Source organism: Panthera uncia, chromosome E3, assembly GCF_023721935.1.
Source record: "Panthera uncia isolate 11264 chromosome E3, Puncia_PCG_1.0, whole genome shotgun sequence".
Classification (NCBI taxonomy): domain Eukaryota; kingdom Metazoa; phylum Chordata; class Mammalia; order Carnivora; family Felidae; genus Panthera; species Panthera uncia.
The window spans coordinates 35,264,048-35,280,998 of record NC_064815.1 but is presented as its reverse complement, the minus strand read 5'-3'; the positions used below and the strand labels follow the sequence as shown (position 1 = coordinate 35,280,998).

Below are 16,951 nucleotides of genomic sequence, written 5' to 3'. Positions count from 1 at the left end.
CCCCCTCCTTCTCCCCCTCCCCCTCCCCCTACCCCTCTCCACCTCCTCCCCCTACCTTTCTCCTCCTCCCTTCCTCCCCCTTCTCCTCCTCCTCCCCCTCTTCTATTCCCTCTGCCCCTTCCCCCTCCTCCTTCTCTTTCTCCTCCTTCTTTGAGAGAGAGAGAGAAGGACAGTAGAGGGAGGGAGAGAGAGAGAGAGAGAGAGAGAGAGAGAGAGTCCTAAGCAGGCTCCACACCCCGTGCAGAGCCCAGCGTGGGGCTGGATCTCAGGACCGTGAGACTGTGACCGGGCCAAGATCAACAGTTGGATGTTGAGCCGACTGAGCCGCCCAGGCGCCCCAAGGTACTTTCTTCTTTATGCTGTTCTGAGATGTTTCATTTTGTGCAAGAAGTGTGGGTTATGTTTTTAATCGCGAGAAGGCACTTACGGGCCAGGGGGTCCAGCTTGGGGCACGTGCCTGTCTCCATGCAGGCTCCATGTGGGGGCGCGCTGGGCTGCTCCCTGGGGCACATAGCAGCCCCTCCGCAGCCAGACCCAGATCCCTTGTTCAAGAGGTGGCCCAGCCCCCGTCCCCCACCCCAGGCCGGGTCCTTGGAGTCCTTCAGCTCCACAAGGGGGCCGCATAGACCTCACCCCTGTGGTGGTAAAAGCTGGACACCCACTGCCAAGGAAACATGGAGCCCCGGAGAGGAAACTGTTCCCTCCCCCACAGTCCCCACCGGCCCCCAAGGAGGCTGCGTCTTTCTGACGTCCCGCAGGGAGCCGTAGCCGCAGGAGGTCAAGGGGTCCTGGCCCCTCGGGAGGGCCCGATGGCTGCACCGAGCCTGCGGTTCGGATGTCCCCCTGGACCGTGGGCGGGCTGAGCTAGGGCCAGGCTGTGTGTCCTCCTTGGCTTGCCAGCCGGGAAGGCGGAACACACGAGCACCTGTGTGTGGCCTGTCGCGAGCTCAGCAGGGGCGCGCAAACCCTCTGGAATCGATCGGGTGGAAAACACATAGTCCTCGGCGCTCCCCGGCCCGGCCTGCGCTGGACGATGCAGATTCGCTCTGGACAAAACAGGAGGGGCCTATTCCGTGAGCTCCAGAGTGGCACGGAGAGGTATTTAACGGGCGTGCTTTTAAATCATTGTAAGTACTGTGTGGAAAGAAGCAGGTGCCGAGGAAGAGACAGTCGTGGGGACAGAAAGGCTGGGACAGGCTCTATAAGGAGACAGCTGACTCCAGTGAGGCCAGGAACAGACTAGACAGAGGGAACAGCAGATGCAAAGGCTCTGCGGCAGGAGTGAACTTGGCATGTTCTTGTGACTGGACGGGTGACAATGGGACCAGTGGCGGGAAAGGGGCCAAAATAGTAGGGCCGGGCCACCGCAAGGGGCGTGATCTGACAGTGAGAGTGACCAGAAGGGGGGTGCTGGGGGTCTGAGCACGGTGGGGACCTCTGGGTCTGTGTCTTGAGGACATAGTCAGGGGCCACTACAGCCTGAATGGTCAGCTCTGTCCTCCACAGGCACAGAGCTCGGGTGTCTCCGGATCACAGCCCGTGGAGGAGGTGACAGTGCCCTGGGGTAAGATTATGGCCCACGTCCTGTGAGCTCTGGCTGTTAGGGCTCATGCCTTCTTGCCCCACGCAGGGCCTATTGTCTGCACAATCCCTGGGCTTTGTTCTGGGACCTGCCACGCCTCAGGCCGGGGCCAGGCTCTGGGTGGACAGTGGCATCGGAGGCCGGGTCCCGGGCCCCCCCCACCCCGACCCAAATCTGCCCCGTGTGAACCCTGGCCTTTCCACCCTCTCTGGAGATCCCTGGCCGTGCCTTGCCCAGTCCACAGCTGTGGCTTCTCTATGCGGATCCCCCGAGAACCTCTCCAAGCCCCCCAGACTCCTTCCCCACCACCCCCGTCTGCCTCGCCCCTTCCTTCAGCCTGTTTTGACACCCTTGTGGTTCACACCTCAGCCATGGGCTGTATCCAGCTCCTGCTGGCCAGAGGTCCCCAAAGTTCTGGGGTTCCCCAAGCAGCTTCCTCGATCTCAGTGTCCCGAGGGCTCAGTGTCCCGTGTGGGAGTCAGCGTCTGGCACACAAGGGGGACACAGCCTTGTGGGTGGGTGGGTGCTTGGTTATAGCCCAGCATCAGGCTGGGACCCCTGTGACACCCTCCCACCTGGGTGGCCTCACCTGGCTGCTGCCGGGGGCTCCGATGGGAAAGGAGGTGTCCAGAGAGGTGGCCTGTCCGCCTTCCCCCTCCCCGTTGCCCCATGCTCCTGGCATGAGTCCCCAGGAGCAGCAAGTGCGGGGACATCTGGGTACACTCTGCAGAGGTCAGGCCAGCACCAAAGAGAAGGCTGAGGATTAGTGGCGGCTGGGAGCCATGGCAACAGGACAACGGCCCAGTGGTCTCCCCAGGGACGGCCCCCAGACCCCTTGAGTAGGGACCCCCATCCTAGCGGCGAGCTCTGCCGTGGCCTGCGCCCCTCCCCTTTCCAGAGGCTGAGGCCTGCCGCCCCCCCACCCCCTCCCGCCCCGGGACACGAGCGCACCTCCCTGACCGTCCCAGCCACTCCGGCCCCCACCCGTGCTGAGGCTCCTAGTGATTATTCAAAAGCCACGGAGGCTGACTCCGGTTCACCTGGAAACACCCCGGAGGCCCCCGTCTGTGTCCCCAGGAAAGTCCCCAAGCCGGGGCAGGCCCTGGGAAGGTGGGTGTGAGGCATTCACTGTCCTCGGGCCAAGCTGGCCCCCCTCTACTCGGTGAGGCCACGCTGTGTCCACCCCCCAATCTTTTTCCTAGCTGTATCCCTGCCCAGCACAGCCCGTCTCCTTTTCTCCAGGTAATTAACCTGTTCCAGTGCCCCTTCCTCCAGGAAGCCCTCCTGGCTGCTGCACACTGGTTCTTCGCCACTCTGCCACCTGGTGGTCCCAGACCGCATCCCCTCGGTGATGTTTGTCCTGGTTACAGAGGTTGTGAGTGTTGGTGAGGGATTGTCTCTGCCTCCCACTCGGCGGACGCGGCTGTGGGCTCACGGGAGGCCCTGGGCTTTCTGCAGGGGCCTGAGGTTGGGCCCTTCCTGGCCGTGGCCTCGGGCTTCAGTGGGCACTCTGTGGCGATGCACCCTCAATGCAGCTTCCCGGGCCACCCCAGCCCTCAGAATGGCAGGCTTCGCCCCGTGGGCGCTAATTGGGCATGACGCTGTCGTGGGTGTAGAGCGGGGAGCAGAGACCCGGCCCGGGTGAAGGGCCACCAGCCCGGTCAGCGCAGGGGAAGAGAAAGATGAGGCACTGGGTGACTTGGCACCCTGCGCTTCAGAGAAGCCCCTGCACCCCCAGGGCATTTCCGGGACCCCCCCCCCCCGCCCCCCCCCCCCAAGACAGCTCTTCCCTCAGGAGGCGGCTGCGTTTACGGGTGAGGCCCCAGGCCCGCCCCAGGCACCCCGGAGGCAAGATGGTCGGAGCCCCTTGGCCAGACTCCCCAGACGCAGGGCACATGCCAGGGCCTGTGAATGAAGAGAGAGGGACCAGACACCAGGTGGGGATCTGTCTGCACCCGGCGTGGCCCAGCTGGGACCCTCCTCACCTTAGATGATGGGTCCCTAGATGATGAGCTCCGGGGAGGAGCCTCTCAGGGTGACCCAGCGGCCCTACTCCTGCCAAAGACTCCCCAGAAGGCCGGACTGGTCCCCTCCCCAACTCCCCCCACCAAGCTGTGCAGGGTGGCCGGGCCAAGGCTTCCCTGGGATGTGGGCTCAGCCCGGGCAGGGTGGGGCGGGCGGCTAAGGCCCATCTTGCGGATGATGTGGCCGTTCCGGGGCCACCTGTGTGCATGACACAAGGTCCTGGGGCAGGGCCAGGCCTGGCGCCGGGCTGTGTGGCATTAGGTACAGCCATGGGCGCTGACTCGGCGGCGGGGAGGGAAGGCGGCCACGAGAGGGAGGAGGAAGGCGGTGAGCTTCCAAAATTAGCCACGACACGAAGCGGGGATTATCATGGCCCCGCTCACTGACGGGTCTTTGGGGACAAGCGGCCAAACACGGCTGTCCTGGGCACAGACAATGAACAGAGACGTTCCCCCTTTTCCTGAGGGCACCTGGGGACTGGGCAGAGCTAGCGCCCAGCCCTGCCCGGTGGCAAAGGCCACAGCCTTCCCTGCAGACGGGCCAAGGGGGTGCAGGGAGCCGGAGCGCGGGTGACCAGGCAACGAGGAGAGGGACGGACAGCACACCCCATCTGGGGAAGAGGCCAAGGGGTGCCACGGCTCCAGAACATCGCCCGCGGCAGGGCGGGCGGTGGCTCTTCCCCCCAACACAGGGCAGCCTGCCCTAGGGTCAGGGTGGGTCTTAAGGCCCCCGGAGTGAGTTGGTGGGTTTGGGCTGGTGTCCCCCGCCACCACCCTGAGCCCCCAGGCTCCGGGAACAGGAAATGCCCCGAGGAGACGGCTGGAGGGCAAGGTCAGGCAGCCGGTCGCCAGGGTACGGGCTGGGGGGCGGCCGGCTGGGGACTGCGTTCGGCCACACACGATAAGAGAGCTCTGACGAAACAACCAGCCCAGACCGCAGCCTCGTGCACGCCGGGTTCCTCCCCCCGACAGCCAACGGGAACAGGTGCAGGCCAGCCACGCGGTAACCACAGAGCCACGGGTGTGTGCCGCCCACGGAGGACACGGGGGCCGGCCAGGTGATGCCACTCACCAGTGAGTGCTCGCAATTAGGGTCGTTAACTCCTCCTTGTTCAGCAACATTAAGTAACCAAGTAAAGACCCCACGACCGGACGGCGGCTTTGACCGGACCCCGGCGAGACGTCAGCCCCGTGTCTGGGACAGGCAGGATGGCCGGCCGGCGTCTGGAGCGGGGACGACCCGCCCCTTCTCTGCAAGGGGCTGCGGTTGGTCTCCGTCCCCACTCAGAGCCCCTTGGGGGAGAAGTGGGAGCGGCGCCTCCCCCTGCAGTGGCCTCGGTCCCTCCCCTGTCCTTGAGGACACCCGTGGAGCCTCCCGGAGGCAGCGGTGACATAATCAGCCCGGGAGACAGCCAGAGTGACCTGGTGGCACTTGGAGGGGCAGCGATGAGCTGTAAGTTCTGGAGCTCAGGCAGGGATGACAATCAGCTGGCCTTGGCCCTTGGGAGGGGCCTCGGGGAGGGCAAGGCCTGGAGGGGACCGGATGCCCGGATGGAACCCTGTGGGCGGGACCCCTACAGCCACACCTCCCGGGCCAGCCCGAGCCGGGAACCAGCCCCTTGTCATTTTTTTTTTTTTTTAAATAGTGTATGTTAATATGGACTTTATGTTTTAGGGCAGTTTTAGGGTTACAGAAAATGGAGCACTGTTCCCCTATACCTCTGTCCCCCCCACACACAGAATTTCTTCTATATGAAGTCTCGCATTGTTGTGATACATTTGTTACGATCGACGTTACAATGATAATATTGACCCATTATTTTTTACGTTTTGGACACTGTGGGTTTGGATGAATGGACGATGACCGGTTTCCACCATCGCAGCATCACACAGAGTAGTGTCACTGTCCTGCCTGCCTATTCAGCCTCTCCTCTCCCCCAGCCCCAGATAACTGCGTTTTGTGTTTTTGTAACACGGTTCTGCCTTTTCCAGAATGTCCTGTAGTTGGACCCCTACAGTGTAGGCTTTTCTCGCCGGCGTCTTTCACTTGGTAATTCGCATTTGAGCTTCCGGCGTGGCTTCCCGTGGCTTGATAGAGCATTTCTTTTTCTTTTATCTACATTTATTTATTTATTTATTAATGTTTATTTTGAGAGAGAGAGCACGAGTGGGGGAGGGACAGAGAGAGAGAATCCCAAGCAAGCTCCACGCTGTCAGCAAAGAGGGCATCGTGGGGTTCGAACTCACAAACTACAAGATCATGACCTGAGCCAAAGGCAGACATGTAACTGAGCCACCGAGGCACCCCAGTGCTGAATACTAGTTCATCGTGGGGATCGACCACAGTTGATTTACCCGTCACCTGCTGAAGGACGTCGTGGTTGCTCCCAGACCCCTGCCTTTCTGCGGGCGGGCAGTACTCGAACAGTGCCCTCCCTGCCCCCTTGGCCCATGCCTGCCAGGGGGCCACCCCTCGGAACTACAACGTCTCCAGGCTCTCCTGGGCCCCTGTCACCCTTACCCCGGCCTGGCACCGGGCAGGTCTACTCCAAGGTCTCAGCTAGTGTCAAATGGCCACAAGGGTCTTGTCCAAAGATGGCAGGCCGGGCACCCAGAGGGCAAATATGTCAACACTCTGGCTGGTAGACCCCGGCCACCTCCTCCAGGAAGCCCTGCTCCTCAGAGTTCTGTTGTTAAAGTTTCCCCCCAAATTCATGTCCACTCAGAACCTCACAATGTGACCTTATTTGTAAATAGGGTGTCTGTATATGTAATTAGTGACAGATTTGGAGACGAGGCCATCCTGCTTTATTATAGGTGCCCTGGATCCAATGACAAGTGTCCTTAGAAGAAGAGGAGAGACACAGACACAGAGGAGAAGCCACATGAAAACGGAGGCGGAGACTGGAGCCCCCAGAAGCTGGAAGAGGCAGGAGGGAGCCTCCCCTGGAGCCCTTCGGGGTGAGGGCTTGGCCCTGCCCCCCTGGATCTCTGACTTTGGGTCTCCAGACTGTGAGCGGCTCGACTTCTGTTCCCTGAGCCACCAGTTTGTGATAAGGTGGTAAGATGGCCCCAGGGCAGGAAACCAGGCTTGACCCTCCCTCCCTCCATTTTCTGCCCGTTGGCCTGGCATTCCTCATGTGGGCTAATCCCCTGTGCCTTCCCTGGGCTCTGGTCTCCCGTCCTGACTGCCTGCCTTGTGCCCCGTGGCCCTAGCTCCCGGGTAGAAGGAAGGGTTGCCTGCTGAGGGGCACTGCCTCATCCTGTCCCCATGCCCCTGGCACGCACGCTGTGGCCACAGGACATTTTCAGTTTCCACAATCCTTGGGTTTTGATGTTGACACACTCGAGGCCCATTCAAGTCACTTGATTTCCCACTCAGAGGCGAATCAAAAGGAACACATCTTCTGTGATTTGTTCACACCAGTCAACTTTTCCATCAATAAAAAAGTCCATTTTGCTCATCCGATGCCAACGGAATGCGATCTTTTCTAAGATGTCAGAATTCAGTGACTCATTCACTTATTTCATCCCATTTACGTCTGAGAGTCAAACGGCATCTGGAGACAGAATTCCTCATTAGAGAACAAGTCATTAAGAAGTCAGCATGGAAACACAGACCCGAGCACTGCCTCACGTCGGTGGCAAAGCTTGGGGCCTGGCTCTCCTCCACGTCCAGGCAGCAGAGGCCTGGGGCTGGGCCGTCTGCACCCCGCTAAGTGGAGGTCCCTGAGCTCCAGCCCATGGCTGCCCTTTGAGAACACAGGCCCAGCAAAAAACTTCTGATTTTTCTCAAGACAAAAGCTTTTTACATGCATTGCCCGGCTCACACACGTCAGCAGGAAATGACAGATATCCAGGGCATGGGCCAAGTACGGCCACCGGGAGCCCCCCAGTGCCCTGGGGCCTCGAACTGCCCTGGAAGCTGCTCTGACCCCAGGGTGCCGGCCACTCCTCCGGGCCAGCTGGCCCCCCCAAACCTGCTTTCCCCCCCCGCCCTGCCGCCCCCCCCCCCCCCCACTCCGGACGTGCTGGCCCCTCTGGACATGCTGGTCTGATGGTCTGGGCCAGTGGGTGTATCTCTGTGGGCAACACGTCACAGCCCAGCAACCTGGTCTCGGGAAGGCCCATGGATGGGTGCAGCTGGGGGGCCCCGGCTTAGCCCTGACGGGGACAGCAGCCACCTCCAAGCCCCAGCTTCCATCTGTAAAGGGGATAAAATAAACATAATGAGAATTAACAATAACGATACGAGCTGTGGTGGTTAGTTTTCTGGGTCCACTCGGCAAGGCTCCATTTCTTGGTTACTCAGTCACACGCTGGCACAGACGTCGCTGGGAAGGTGTTTGTGATTGCGGCTAATGTCTACCGGCAGGTGGCTTTAAGTACAGGAGACGAGCCTCGTGCTGTGGGAGCATCAGGTGGTTTTAAGTAAAGGAGATGAGCCTCGTGTTGTGGGTGGGTCCCATCTAAGTGGTTGGGGGCTTTAAGAGCCTCAGGTTTCCGGGCGAAGGAGGAATTTCCACCTCAAGAAAGCGCTGCGTCGGATTATGTCCCACGGGCATGCTACCGCGAGACTCAGGCTCACGTGGCAGAGACCCGGGACCCCCCCAGGGCACATGACCGCGTTCCCTCAGCCCCCATCTCCAGGCCCGGCGATGGGTGACCTAGGCCCAGAGCCCGGAAGGGACCGGCGGTGGGAGAACACCAGGCCAACAGGAGCAGACGCCTGCAGCCAGCGATTTGGGGTGGCTCGGGAACCGGCTCTGGGCCCCGCCAGGCCCGAGTCACCCACGAGCGCCGCGCACCGAGGCTGCAGCCTCTCCAGGGGTGACCAATGTTTGGCCAGATTCACCAGGAGCCCAAGCAGTGACCAGAGGCCCCAGCTGCCTGGTATGCCCCTGGTGGCTGGAGTGGAGGGTGGGGAGCATCGGCTGGGTGGCCCCCCCGAGCTTCACCAGGAGACACGGTAGGACTAGGCTCATGCCTGCTCTCCCTGTAGGGGACCCCCCCCCTCTCCGTGTGTCTGTGTCCAGGGCTCCATCTTCCTATGGGAGCACTAGTCACGGGTTCAGGACCCCTCTGATCCAAGGTGACCCTGATTCACCTTGAAAGCATCTCCATAAAGCTTATGTGCCCTCAGTTACAGGGGAGAGGACTTAGATGGATCTTTTGGGGACACAGTTTAATGCCCCCCACCAGTCTCTGAGGACCAGAGTGCAGTCGCTGGCTGCAGCGACCCCCTGGGCTGGGCTGCTCCTCAGCAAGCTTCTCCTTGGGGCTTAGGGCTGCTCCCTGTGGGGCAGCGCCTGAGGTTGGGGAAATTAGCCTGCCTCCCAGTAGAGATAAAGCCCTGGGGAGGGGCTGTGCCCACCCTCCCCCACCAGCCAGGCTGGACTCCCTGGGGAATGGCTTGAAGGGTGCCACCAGGAGGAGGGGATACCTGAGATGTCCTCACTCTGAGTGCCAGGCCAGCTCTGTTATCCACTCGGCAAGAGCCAAGCCCTGGGCTCGTGCTGGAGTGACTGGGTGTCGTCTCCTGGCCTCAGTGGGTACTGGAAGGGCTCCTCTGATCCTGATCCGCAGTCAGTTCTCCCAGAATTCCCTGGGCATCCTGATGGATGGGGGGGGGCAGCGGCGGTCAGGGTTTCTGCCACGAGGAGTAGCCAGCAGCCGGAGTGGGGCTCCCAGGCAGGCCTGTGAACCACCCTCCAGGCTCTGGCTGGACAGGGCAGGACAAAGGGGGCCTCCAGAGTCAGCAGCCAGCTCTCCCTGGGGCTCGGCCTTGACCCCTTACTGCTTCACAGCAGGCATTGGAGGGGTGGGGGTGGGCCAAGATGCAGGAGCCAAGGTTGGGGGGTGGCCTCCGTGTCCACAGGAAGCATTCAAAGCTATGCAGACCTCCCCTCCCTGTGCGGTCAGAATATTAAGCTAAGGTGGTGATAATTGGCTGAAAAGCATATTAAGGCCTCAAGGACAAATTCGAGGCTCTCACCATTGCTGCAGGGGGAAGGCGGGGTGATGGCACTGTGAAGGGGGCAGAGGCACAGACACAAGGGTCAAACCCCCCACCTGACACAGTTCCCTCCATCTGTCCTGGACCCCCTGCTGTGGGTGATGCCCCACTTCTCCCCTTCCTCCCCACACCTCGATCCTGCCCACCCCCACCAGGCCTGTGAAGGGACAGCTTGGAAGGCGAAGCGGAAGGCACAGCCACAGGAAACTCCGGACCCGCTTCCCCTCCCCTGGGGTTTCTGGGAGGGCGCAGACCCCAGTCTACCCTCCCCCAGGGGAACTGCCGCCCCTGCTGGCAGTCTGGAGGTGTCAGAGCCAGGGTCTGATGTCCGCACCGCCGGGTGTCCAGGCAGGGGCTGCCCAGTAGCTGTGCCCACTCCTCTCCTTAGGCCGCGTCCCATTTCTCCCCTGCTAGGCCCAGACTCGGAGGGACACTGGAAGCCCTGCACACTCGGCCCCCAGCCAGCTGGTCTCCGAGTCAGAGGAGGCCTCGACATCGGCCGGCCTCTGGCACCATCTGCTGGTCACAGCGGGAGGCAGGCCGCCCCCAGCCATAGGGCCCCCCTAACCTCGGGCGAGGGTGGGAAGATCGAGAGCTCCAGGGTGGAGTCCCTAGGCCCCGCACATGGCCCCGCCCCCTACCCCGCCCCGAGCACAACCCTGGGCGTCAAGACCCTGCCTGCAGTCTCCGGCCCCGCCCGCGGCCCCGCCCCGAGCACAACGCCTGGCATCACGACACTGCCCACAGCCTGCCCACGGCTCGGCCCCGGGCCAACCCCCCCACCCCGCCCGAATCACGGCCCTGCCCGCAGCCTCCGGCCCCGCCCACGGCCCCGCCCCGAGCACAACCCTGGGCATCCCGACCCTGCCCACAGCCTCCAGCCCTGCCCACGGCTCTCGGCCCTGGGCACAAACCACCCCCCCTCCAACCATGGCCCGAATCACGGCCCTGCCCGCAGCCTCCGGCCCCGCCTACGGCCCCGCCCCGAGCACAACCCTGGGCGTCACGACACTGCCCACAGCCTCCAGCCCTGCCCACGGCTCGGCCCCGGGCGCAACCCACCGACCCCTGCCCGAATCACGGCCCTGCCCACAGCCTCCGGTCCCGCCCACGGCCCCTCAGCCACTTCTACAGCCTGGCTGTAAGCCCGAAGCTCCCGTGTGGCCTCAGCTGCTCCCTCAACCTCTCTGAGCCTATGTTCTCCTTAGCTACATCGGGTCATAATTACTGCCCTAAGTTTCCAGGAGAGCCGCGCCCTGATTCTGCCGGTAGGCCCAAGTCTGTCTGTCCCCAGACCTCTGGAAGCCTGTTCTGGGGTTTCTGGGGACCCCTCCATTGGAAGGTCCCTCTACAGTGCCCCTCCAGCACCTCACCTTCCCCTGCCCCACAGCCTTTCTCTTGGCAAGCCCTTCTCTTGGGTACCAGTGCCATGGGCATTAGGAGCTCTAGCTGTGGGTGGCATAGACACCCTGGGGAGGGGAGGGGGCAGAGGACTTTCTCAAGCTGGTCTCTCCTCTGCCCACTCCCTGGGGACCTGCCTGCAGGTCTGTGACTGCTCGTCCACAGCCAGGCCCCAGCCCCTCCCGGAGGTGCTCACCATTTCTGTAAGGGGGACAGCTGGGGCCTGTCGCCTGGGGGCTGGCTGGGCCCACCTGGCCATAGGACAAGGGCTGTTAACACCTGGCAAGCTACCCAAGGCCTAAGCCCCGTTGCCCTTGCTTTCTGGCACTGAGACCCTTTTCTGGGGCCAGATCTGGGGACCCCCGCCAGAGGCAGCCTCCTCTTTGTCCCCAAACCTGTCCCCATCAAGCACCTGCCCTGCCTGGGGCTGTTGATAATAACCGGTAGTGTCCCTGAGGGAGAGGACAGGGCCCCTTCTGATTCTGTGCTCTCAGTGGACCACCGTGCTGTGCTGCCAGGCCCAGGCCTGGGCTCCTTCATCTCTAGGGCCCCCATCAGCGAATCACTCAGAGCAAAGCAGGCACTCGCCACCTGGGGGCGCAAGCAGTTCACAAACGCTCCCATCACAAACCAGGGCCATGGAGTCTTGGCTGAGACCTCAAGATTGGGGAGGGGGATGTCCTCCCTGCTTCCTGGTTAGGATTTCCCACGTCATCTGGATTGAGAACCTGGGCTTTCAGGCCGAGACCCGGCGTCACTGATCTCCCTGGCCCCGGGGGAGCTGGGTCGTCATCCCTGCGCCCGGGGCGGGGGGGGGGGGGGAGTGGAGGTCAGCCACCCCCAGCCCCATCCACCCTCTGTGGGCTTTGCTGCCCGGGCAAGGGGCCAGCCTGGCTGCCCCGCACCCTCCAGCAGCTGGCTGGCGACCCTCCCGGTGGCTGGTGGACTCTGCTCAGCCGGGCCGGCCACACCTGCCACAGCAGCTGGTTCAAAATCCCCAAATCCCACAAACCGGCCGCTCGGCCCCATTTGGCCTGGCCAGGGAGTCCTTGGCCCTGTGTGTCAGCCTGTCCCTCACTGAACTGGCCGTCAGGGACTGTGGCCAGGTGGGCAGGTGGGCAGTGCTCCGGCGTCCCGAGATGCTGGCAGACCAGATGGTGCAGACCCCTGCCCTTGGGGTTGGGTGTGCCCCCCCCCCCCCCCCCCCCCCCCCCCCCGGGGGGCGGGGGGGCCCCCCCCCCCCCCCCGCCCCGAGCTCGAGTGAACCTGGAGGGTCTGCAGACTCACTTAGCAGGGCGAGTAAGAGACTTTCACGTAAGAGTCTGGCTACCCCGGGCCTGAAGGAGGGGAGTCTGCGGTGCTGACCGTTTTCAGTCAGGGGGCCACCAGGGAGGCTCTGGCCCGTGGTCGTGACGGGGACCCCCAAAACTCAGGCTTCAGGGCGCAAGGCAGCAGGAAGTTTGCAAGGCGGCACCACGCGGATGCTTGCGGTAACCCTGCACGCCTGCGGGCACCTGCGGTATGCTGCTGTGGCCCTGGCCGAGGGGCCCTCGGCGACCACGCTGTGCCACACAGGGGCAGCCTCCTCCTGGCCCCCTGGGCACGGATGACAACCGTGAGCGCCCCCGGCTTTGCTCAGGCACCCCCTCCCTCCGGGGTCCCTCACTGAGGCCCCCCAGCCTCTGCCTCGCCCCCACACCCGCCCCACCTCTGCTCAGCCCCAGGACGCTGGCTGGTCGGCACATGTCAGCCTTGGGGAAGGGGTGAGGGCAGCTGCTGGGTGTTGATGTTCGCTCGCTGCCCCGGGGGGGAGGGGGTTTTCCGGCACCGGGGGAGGGGTCAGCCACGGTCGCTGAGCAGAGATTCAGGCCCAGAAGAGGGAAGGCCCCACATCATCACAAGTAAGCAGCCCCAAGGATGGTTTCCTACACGCAGCTTGAACCCCTGAGCAGCTTGAACCCCTGAGCGGGCGCAGCCCCAGGAACTGTGTTCGTGCTCCCCACCCCTATCCGGGAGCAGCACGGTGGGGGGCCTGGGCAGGGCTCAGCCCTGCGCTCTCGGCCATGCAGGCCTCCCCCTGCAGCCCCTCCCTCCTTCCCTCCTCACCCCATCAGCCCTGCCCCCAGGCATCTGCAGTCACCCCCTCAGCCCTGTCCACAAGCATCTGCACTCGCTGTAACTGATCCCCCAGGCGGGGCGGCCCGGGCTCTGGGCTCCCCTGGCCCTCTCGTCTCCGGCCCAGCTGTTGCCGGGGAGGCCGTGTCTGTCCCGGGGGCCAACAGCTGCAGGCCCGGAAGCCCCCACCTAGCCTGGAGCAGGTGGGCCCTCCGTGGCCCAGTCCGGTCTGCCAAGGGCCAGTCCCAGGGGTACGGGGGCCCCGTGCCCTCATCCGCTAGGCCTTGGGGGTCCTGGGCTGGGGGCAGGACCTTAGGGGTCCTCGGGCCTGCGGCAGCAAGGCTGGCCGAGCGCTCGCTACAGACAGAGCCGGGAAGGACATCTGCCACCCGCCACACCACCCAGCCCTTCGAGGCCAGTGATGCAAACCCAGACGGAGAGCCTTGGTCAAGGCACCGTCCACTCCGTTTTCGCCGCGACAGGAGGGGGTCCCTACGCTGTCAGGCCACTTGTGAACATTTATCGAGGGGCGCCCCTCTGTCTTGGGGTGCCTCTGATGGGTGCTGGACTGTGAGAGAATGAATTCGTGTTGTTTTCAAGCCCCCCACTTGCGGGGAGCGTTTGACTGGCCCAGGACGCCGGCACACGCCCTCTGTCCCTGGACGCAGCAGGAAACTGCCGAGTGGCTTCCTGGTGCCCGGTGCCCAGGAGGTGCCCGGCAGGCCCGCCTCTGAGCTGTCCACTGGCCCTGCCGTCCCCCCGACGTCAGCCTCGTCCCTGACCCCCCACGAGCGCTGAGCCAGCTCAGTGGCCTCCACGGTGCTCGCTCGTGGGCAGCGTCACCGGGCAGGGTGGGTGCTTCCCTGAAGGCCTGTGCACTGAGCTCAAACCTGCACTGTTGAGGGACCGCTTGTCCTGAGGGCAGAGACTCCAGTTCAGGGGCGGCCAGTCCACAGACGCCCCAGGCTCCAGGGTCAGAGACCTGCCTGCTTGTCCTCCAGGCAAGCCCGCTGAGGCCACCAGCGCATGTCTGCCCCGAGAGACGTGTTTCCACTGAGCCCACGTCTCCCTCCCGGGGCCCCGGTTATCAGCGGGAGGGAGTAAACCCTCATGCCGGCCAAGCCCAGGGGTGGTGGCGCTCAGGGATGCGGGGCTCAGCCAGGGGAGCTGGTGGCTGCCATGAGAGGTCGAGGACGGGAGCCGAAGGCTCAGGGCAGGGCTGCAGACCCCGGGAGAAGGCTCTGTGGGGACACAGTGGGGGCTGGGCAGTGTGGCTCCGCGGGGGATTGAGCCCTGGTCACCCCATCGGGAGAGGCTGACACAGTGGCCTGTGGGTGCCGTGTTTGCTGAATGAGCTGGGTGACATCTAAAGATCGCCCCGAATAGCACCCAGCCTGGGGCCGCTCGGGCCTCTGAATGAGGCTCCAGGCCACTCCTGAGAGGAGTCAGGTCAACCTCAGACCTCAGCCACCCAGCAGCCTGGCCTCCTGGACCCCGGTGGCCAGCTGACTCCCTGGGCTGCCTTGCACGAAGACGCGGGGGTGGGCATTCCGGCTTCCCCAGCCCGGCCCCCTCCTGACCCCCTCACGACAGGAGGCCTCAGCCAGACACCACAGGCGGACAAGGTCCGGCCCCTTCCTAGCTTCAGGCACCGTGACGCGGCGCCCCTGCCCCGGCACCCAATCCGTCAGCCGCCCCTCCAGCCCAGGGCCCAGCCGCAAGGTGGCTAGCCGGCTTGAAACAGGTGATTTATCTGGGCTTCGTTTCAAGCAAACATCTGATGGTTTTACTCGGACGGAGCGGCTCCCCGCACGGTCTGGATTTCCCATCTCCGGGAACCCTTCACTTCTGAGAGGGGCTGGAGCAGTGGATGTTTATTTTATCACTTTTCCCTGCTCAGGAGTTTAATAATTCAGCAGCAGTTCTGGGGCGGCTCCGCATGGATCCGTTTGTCTCTCCGGATCTCATTCCTTCCCAGACCCCCATGTGTCCGCGCCGGCTGGCCGCATATCATGTGTTCCCGCGAAAGTGGTTTTCCTATTAAGAGCTTCATTTCAGCCAGATTGTCCTACCATTCCTCGTCTCGGACGCGTCTGGGGCCAGCGGCAGCTCCACGGGATCGAGCGGCACCCCTGGCAGGCTGGTCCCCGAAACCTCAGGTGCCCTGGCTGGACGCGCGGGCCGGGCGGGCGCCCGTGGGCGTCCCGCCTCCCCGAGGGCAGACATCAGGGCCCACGCTGCGAGTCTTGGCTCTGGCCGGACCGGCCCCACCAGGAGGGCTCCAGGGAAGGTCATTCAGCACCCACTGGGCGCGGCTGGTTTCACGTTCCTCATGTCCACACCAGGCGCTCATGGCCTCCCCTCGCACACAGGGCCCTGAGGGGCGACGTCTACCAAGCTCCGTGGGCTGCTGACGGCACACACCGTTCGGACCGCGGCACAAATTTGCACTCTGCTCTCACACGACCACCCGACGGAGACATGACGATCATCCCGTGCCCTGGACAAGGAAGCCAGGGCCTAGACTGGGCGAGCTTCCAGGAGCAGGAGTGGGGGGAGGGAGGCCGCCCCCCCTGCCCAGCCCCCTCCTCCGCAGCCTGGCCCAGGGCACTTGAACGAAGTGGGGACTTCGTGGGGATTCTGACGGTGCGGGAGGGTGACTTCAGGAAGACCCAGTGACCGAGGGGGCTTGGGGCCAGCTGAGGGGCCAGGTCTGCCCCTCCCGGGCGTGGACCACCCTGATCGGGCAGCAAGGGCTGCGGGACCGTCCCCCTCACGGGCCCCCCACCTGCCGGCCCCACCCTGTCTTGTGACCTCTTGGCCGATCTCCACCAAAACTAGATCATAAAGATCAGGGCTGCAGGGGTCTGTGCGGGCAGCACTCCTTGATGTAAACAGCCCTGCGCTGACCACACTCCCTGGCCCCCACCCAGCCCCCAGCCCTGGACAGAACCAGCGGCCCCAGGCCTGGCCTCCCCTCCCCCCTGGGTCCCGGCAGAGCGGATGGGTGGGCTCGTGGGGTGCGGGGCCCAGGAGGGTGCAGGGGGCAGCTGAGGGGGGACAGGCGTGGGCCTGCCTCCCGGGCTCTGCCAGCGCTTCCGGCGGCCGGGTTATCGGGGTGACAGGCGGGGGCCCCACTGAGACAGCAGCGGCTGCAGCCCGTCTCTCACTCCCCTGATAGCGCCAGGCACCGCGCCGATCGGGAGGAGCCCTCGGGGGCCGCGACCAGCCCAGGACCCAGTGCTGCTGGCGGGGTGCTTCCTGACCCCTGACCCCCGCATTTGGGAAAGAACACAGGCCTGAGGAGCCCAGTGCAAAATGAAACGTTCACAGATGGTTAGGGACCTCAGGGCAGGGCACCCCCCCCCCCCCCCCCCCCCCCGTCGGTGCTGGGCCAAGGCCTCCGGGCTCTGCGTCCCGTGAGGGGGGCCCCGCGGCTGTGCGTTGCCTGGCCGTGGGGCTCGGGAACCCGTGTCAGCCCCAGGCCAGCCGGGGAGGGGCGCGGGCACACGGCCCTCACCTCGCCCCACCCTCCTCCCTGCACACGTGTGAGTGCAGCTGTGGACCCCGGGCAGGAGGAAATCCTCTGCTTTGCAAAGGTCCCGGGGGAAGCAGGGCTGCCTGGAACAGCTGGGAGGGGGCTGGCTGGTGGGGGGGGGGGGCCCTGGGCTGCTGTCCCGACGCTCCGGCGGGGGCCGGGCTGCGGGCACCGTTTCTGAACTGGGAGGCACGGCGGACGCCCCCCAGGAAACCCCTGGACTCAAGGATCGCCCCTCATCCACTGAGGAGAGCTGGGAGGTGAGGCGTCCCCAA

General features: G+C 64.1%; 1 long non-coding RNA gene across 3 annotated transcripts in view; it reads left to right on the top strand.

The window, feature by feature from the left end:
- Positions 1–7,593, top strand: part of LOC125928424 (uncharacterized) — an 8,177-nt gene extending 584 nt beyond the window's left edge. Inside the window, exons 1-4 of one of the 3 annotated variants that reach the window (XR_007459666.1) lie at positions 2,610–2,957; positions 3,378–3,519; positions 6,424–6,667; positions 6,989–7,593. This is a non-coding gene — a long non-coding RNA (uncharacterized LOC125928424). The other 2 variants (XR_007459664.1, XR_007459665.1) reach the window with 2 other exon arrangements.
- Positions 7,594–16,951: the final 9,358 nt, after the last annotated feature.